The sequence below is a fragment of the Balaenoptera musculus genome, chromosome X (genome assembly GCF_009873245.2).
Source record: "Balaenoptera musculus isolate JJ_BM4_2016_0621 chromosome X, mBalMus1.pri.v3, whole genome shotgun sequence".
Taxonomy (NCBI): domain Eukaryota; kingdom Metazoa; phylum Chordata; class Mammalia; order Artiodactyla; family Balaenopteridae; genus Balaenoptera; species Balaenoptera musculus.
Genome location: NC_045806.1, coordinates 10,136,880 through 10,143,406, shown reverse-complemented (window position 1 = coordinate 10,143,406; position 6,527 = coordinate 10,136,880).

Here is a 6,527-nt window from a genome sequence, read left to right as displayed (position 1 = left end):
TTGAATGAAGAACTGTAATGCGAGTAGGAAAAAAGTATGCTGCAGAGGGTAACAGGTGCCATTAGTATCTTTGCACAGAATTTTCTAGAAGACCCACTTTCTGTTCTTTGCTTAGTCAAGGCCTTCTTGTGGCTTGTGGGAGGGCAGAAGTGTCTAGACACATGGCCACATCCAGAGAGAAGCAGCCCCAGTCTGTTACTGCCTCCCCAGAATCCAGCATAAGACATTCTTTCTGGCCCTGACCAAGTTCCTTGCTCAGTGCCCGGGGATGCTGAGGCCAGTGTTAGATGTGTTGGCACACGATGGCCTGTCTTGACAAGGAGCTTACCAGCTGCCTAGAGAATCCGCACAAAACATGAATGACGTCATTTAATAAGCACCAGCATTACTGGACGAATAACTAAACTAGGAGGCAGGATCCCATTAAAATCAGAAAGGGAACAAGGAGCTCTCCACCATTGTATTAGTTAATAAAATTCCAGTACAGATATAGGAACATTATTATTGAAAATGAGAAAACAAAAAGTATTATTTGGAGATGATATAATTGCCTATTGAGAAACCCCAAGATAATTAAAAACTGGTTATCTTTATGGATGTTTAGTAAAATGGCTGGTTAAAGATACGTGTATTAAAGTAACAAGCTTTCCTGCCCTCCCCAAAGTAACAAACAAAAAAATATTGAATACATGAGGTTTTGCTCCACCTCAAAATATCCAGATATAACCTTCATGTTAAAAATGAATATATAAGGAACGTTACAAAATTTACTGAGAGAGTTCAAAGAAAAAATATGCAAAATCATAAAAGTAAATGAATATATACCCCCATATAATCAGGTGAGAAGAATGACTATTATAGAAGCATGTTTTGTCCAAGTTAGCTTATCGATTTAACACAATTCCAAGAGTAATTACTTGAGCTGCACTGCTAGACATTAAAGCATAATATGAATTTAAAAAAATTATGTCAGTGGATCCTGGTTCAATACTACCTTTAGAAGAAGATGCATTATTTTATTGCTCTACTTTCTGTGTGTACGTACACACACACACACACACACACACATTAAAAAAAACTGTAGAAATGGAAACATCATGACCCTAGCATGAAAATGGATATATTCATCAATGGAAACAAAGCAAATGTAGAGAAAGAATCCTGATATATATGGGAAGATAACATATAATAAAGGAAGCATCACAAACCAGTGGTCAAGAGATAATTCATCAAAGAGTTAAAAATAACTGACTGGAGGAAAAGTGTTATATTTAGATGTCACATCATACAAAGAACAAAATGCAAATGCTTTTAACAATTGCAAAAAATAGTGAGAAATGTTGATAGTTGACTGAAGTGGCGAAGGACCTTTAAAGCATAAGTCAGAGAGAGAAGTAAAAAGGAATAAGATTATTATAGAATAAGGAAATAGGATTATTTCCTTAAGAAAATAAGAAAAGGAATAAAATTATTATATTTGACTATATAAAAGATATAATTTATTTATGTCAAAAAGATTATGGCTTTATAATATATGTCTATAATTTCAAGTACGGTTTTTCCCAGCACTGAATGAATATTTTAACTTTTAGAATTCAATTAATGTTTTATATCATAAGATTAGAGCATAAAAACTATATTTTTCTCAATTAATAAAAGAATTCAACAGAAGTAATTGTGATAAAAGCTTCGAGCAGACCAGGAATAGAAGAGAATTTCCTTTACCTGACAAGTTATATCTGTTATCAACCTTTTTAGCAGGTATCATACTTCATTAGAAACTTTGGAATCATTCCCATTTACATCAGGATTGAAAGAATAAACTCATTGGTCAATTTTGCATTGGAGGTTCTAGATAAGCAAAGAAATAAGAGGTCTAAGAATATTTTAAAAGGAGATAAAACAGTCCTTATTTATAAACAATATGATTATCTCCATAGAAAATTCAAGAGAATTTACAAAAAACTTTTAGACTGATAACAAAGTTTGGCAATGTGCTGGGTACAAAACCAACATACTAACATTTTTTGCATTCTTACACATAGTAATAACCACTTAGAAAATGTTTTCAAACAGCGTTCTCATTTTTCATAGCTACAAAAAGTATGTTTCATAGTTACAATACCTAAGAATAAATTTATACAAGATGTGCAAAACCTTTTATGGAGAAAATTACAAAACAGTACTGAAGAGTGTAAAATTTGATCTGAATATATGCAGAGATATAGCAGGTTCATGAAGAAAATACAAGATTAGGAAGACGACACTTGTCCCCATATTAATCTATAAATGCCACGGAATTAAAATTAAAATCCCAACAGAGTTTTCTATAGAAGTTGACAAGCTGACCCTAGCATTTGTATAGGAGAGAAACGAGACCATAATAGGGTTCTCCAGAGAAACAAAAGCAATGGGACACAAAAGAAGATTTATCATGTGGAATTGGGAACTGGCTCATGCAATTATGGAGGCTGAGAAGTCACGTGATCTGCTGTCTGCAAGCTGGAGGCCCAGAAGTGCTGATGGTTTAATTCCAGTCCTAGGAACTAGGGGAACCGACGGCATAAATCCCAGTCCAAAGGCAGGAGAAGACCGAAGTCCTAACTCAAACACGCAGGCAGGAAGGGAAAAAATCCTCCCTTCCTTTGCTTTTTTGTCCTATTTAGGCCCTCAGTGGACTAGATGATGACTGTCCACATTGGGGAGGGCAATCTACTTTATTGAGTTCACCAATTCAAATGCTAATCTTATCCAGAAACACCCTCACGGATATACCCAGGAATAATGTTTAATCTGGGCACCCCATGGCCCAGTCAAGTTGACACATAAAATTAACCATCACAAAAGCCAAGACACAGCCAGAGAGCTTGCTCTACCAGATACCAAGACTTATTAATTAATTACTTATTAATCGTAATGTAGACAGCATGCTATTTGAGTTGGACAAAATAGGCCCCAGGCACATACAGAGACCTGATGCTGGACAGAGAGGACCCTACAAATCAGGGTGTAATGTATGAACTAGTCAAGAAATGAGTCTGGGAAAATTAATTATCCTTCTGGGAAGAAAATTAAGTCACTATCTTACACCTTGCAAAGACAAATTCCAGGCAGATTAAATATCTAAATGTACAAAAGAAACCATGAAAACATCTGGAAGAGAATAAAGGAAAATCTCTTTATGACCCTGAATAAATCCTGAGGATTCCATAGACAAGCACAAGAAAAAAAACCCTTAATTAAGGAAAAGGTAGCCAAATATAACTACACTAAAATTATAAACTTAAATACAATGAAAAAACATCTTAAACAAAATTTCAAAGACAAGTCATAGGCAGGAAGAAGATATTGAGTGCATATAATCGGCAAATGTTAGTATCTAAAATATGTAAAACAATTTTTATAATTCAGCAAGAAAAAGACAAATACCCCCCAATGGGCAAAATACATCAAGAAGCAAATTCACAGAGGAGGAAATCTGAATGTCAAATAAATGAAAAGTTGCTCTATTTCTTTAGCTATGTGGAAAATGCTATCTCATAGCCAACAGATTGGCAAAATGAAGAAAAAGGAGGTTTCATATACATTGTTGGTGTAGATGTTACCTGATAAATCAGGATGGAGAAGAATTTCTCACTCCACCTTTGCGGATCTGTAACCTAGAGAAGGTCTCTGACCTGTGCATGAGGAAGCATGCATCAGATTGTTCTTTGCAGCATTGTTTATGATGGTGAAAAATGGAAATAGCTTAAGTGTTCATCAGCAGAAGAACAGGCAAGTAGACTGTACTATATTCAGTAACAGAATATTATAGAGCAGTTCAAAAGAGGGAACTAGAACAACAAGGGTAAAACTCATCAAAACAATGAAAGAACAGGCAAGCTGCTGAATAACATCCCATACGATGCCACTTTCAAAACTATGGTCTTATTATGGATACATGCACATATGGTAATAGTATAAAATATGCAGAAGCTTGATACCGGATGGGGTAATCAGTACAGAAAGAAAGGGAATACATCAAAAGGTGGAAATGGAGAATGTCAAAATGTTAACATCTGATAGACCCGAGCGTTGAGCACGTGGCCGGATGTCTGTTATACCACTCTCTAGATTAATATATGTTTGAAGCATTTGATAACAAAATGGGGAAATTGTTGCCTGTACTTTATAAATTTCTTCCTGCTTGTAGAAAGTTTATGGCAAGAATCTTATTTCCCCTAAAACATTTGCCATCACATTTGCTCCAAAACAACAGCTATTACTTGACTTCTTATTCTATGACCTGTACAACCGATAGTTTCTCAATCTTATATACAGTAAAAATAAAAACATCTTTAGAAAACTTTACTATTCTTATTTACCGTGATATAAATTCTAAGCTAAAAACTGTGTCTTTGCTGTGCAAACACAATTTCAAATATGTGTGCCTTCTCCTTTCCAGTCCTCAGCTCTACAAATTGTAGCTTCTAAGTCTGTCCTGCATAGAAATTCCACGGCCACCAGGTCATGTGGCCCTCCAAACACCATGGCAACATAAGTGTTTAGGAAGCTCTGGAGTTGTCCTTCTCCATCAATGGCCAGAATTACAACTGGAGAATTATGAGCTCAACAGTCTATGGAACAAAACTAATTCCTTCTATTCCGTGTATGTTGTGTGAGCATAAAACATCTTGGACATAGTTAATGCGTAGCTTCCATCTGGCATTTTTCATATTATGTAAAATTGTTATGTCAGCAACAGATGGTAGAGCTAAGTGTTAGGAGATCTTACTTATGCCCAACTATCAGGTTTGCAAATCTGAACACTAAACAGTTCGCAGGTCTGTGGAAATGCACGAGGTGCTAGATTTTCTCCTGTCTCACTGTCTTGCAAAATATTAGTTTCTTGTCTGTTTCTCCTTCCCTCCTTCCTAACAATCCTTGATTTTCTTTTGATATCCTCATCTGAGCTCCTGAGCTGACTCCTCCACTATTAGTTCAGCAAGCCCTTGGCACATGTTTTCAGTAAATTGAAGGACTTACAAGCTTGTACGAGTAAAGTGTTCATATCTCTGTCTCTCACCTGATGTGACCAAAGAAGATGCTAGACATGATTTCTTCCAGCAGCCATTTAGTCACCATGAGGAAACCTCAGATTTAGGATGAAGCTGGTGCTGAGGACAGTGGAAAGGAGACTCAGAGAAAGCATGAGTCTTTAACATTATCAAGTTGTCAATTACCTATCACCTGCCCAACCTCTCGACATGGTTTTGGTCAGGTGAAATATTCTCTTGTTCAAGTCTGTGTGAGTCGGGGTTTCTTTAACTTAGTGCCCAAAGCACCTTGATAAAAGATGGAGAAACTTTAATATTCATTAATTTAGAAGTCTCTTGCTATAAAATTCATGAAATACAGTTGATCTTTGAACAAAGCAGGGGTTAAGGGCATCAACTCTCTACACAGTTTAAAATACACACATAACTTATAGTTTGCCCTCCATATGCACAGTTCCTCTGTATTTGCCATTCCGTATCTGAGAATTCACCCAAACTGCTCACAGATCGTGCAGTACTGTAGTATTTAGTATTGAAAAAAATCTAGGGAATTCTCTGGCAGTCCAGTGGTTAAGACTTGGTGCTTTCACTGCCCTGGGCCTGGGTTCGATCCCTGGTCAGGGAACTAAGATTCCACAAGCCGTGGGGCGTGGCCAAAAAAAAGAAAAAAGAAAAAAAATCTGTGTGTAAGTAGACTCACGGGGTTCAAACCCATGTTGTTCAAGGGTTAACTGTACAAAGAAATGGAACCATAGACCTGGATCAAGAGCATTTAACTTCCTGTTTCCCCACTTGGAGGCTACTGTGTTCACTGTCATTCATTTGCAAAGCCGGAGCTCTGAAATCCAGCCTAGGACAGAAGGCTGGATTTACAGGTCTTACAATTGCTTAGCACTTCACAGCTTTTAAAATACTCCCATATATATGATCACCTCATCAACCATGTGAAGACAGCTACGTAGGCATTTTTAAAAAGTAGAAGTTCAGGGGAGTTCAGTGACATTATCAAGGGCAAACAAGTTAGAAACAGATCTAAATTCAGGACCACTGAGTTTTCTGCTGAGTCTTAATGACTCTTCAAATATTACATATAAATAAGACTTTGTGGAAGAAAAAACCCTATCAATACTTAATTATGTGATGATAAGTGTTTTGGAAATTGTAATGGTCAGGATGGGATAGGTTATGCTGCAGTAACAAATGCCCCCAAATGTCAGTCGCTTACAACACCAAAGGATTATTTCTCATTGTTGGGAACAGTTGGGTTGGTCAACACCTCCGCTCCATGTGGGCCTCACTCCAGGCCCCAGGCTGATGGAACTATCTCTATCTGAATCATGGCTGGTCATCATGGCAGAGAAAAAGATGCATAGCAAATCACATGCTGGCTCTAGAACCTCTGCCTGTAAGTCACACGAGGTGGGTCCACTCTCATTTCATTGGCCAAAGCAACTTATACGACCGAGTGTGACATTAATGGGGTAGAGAAGG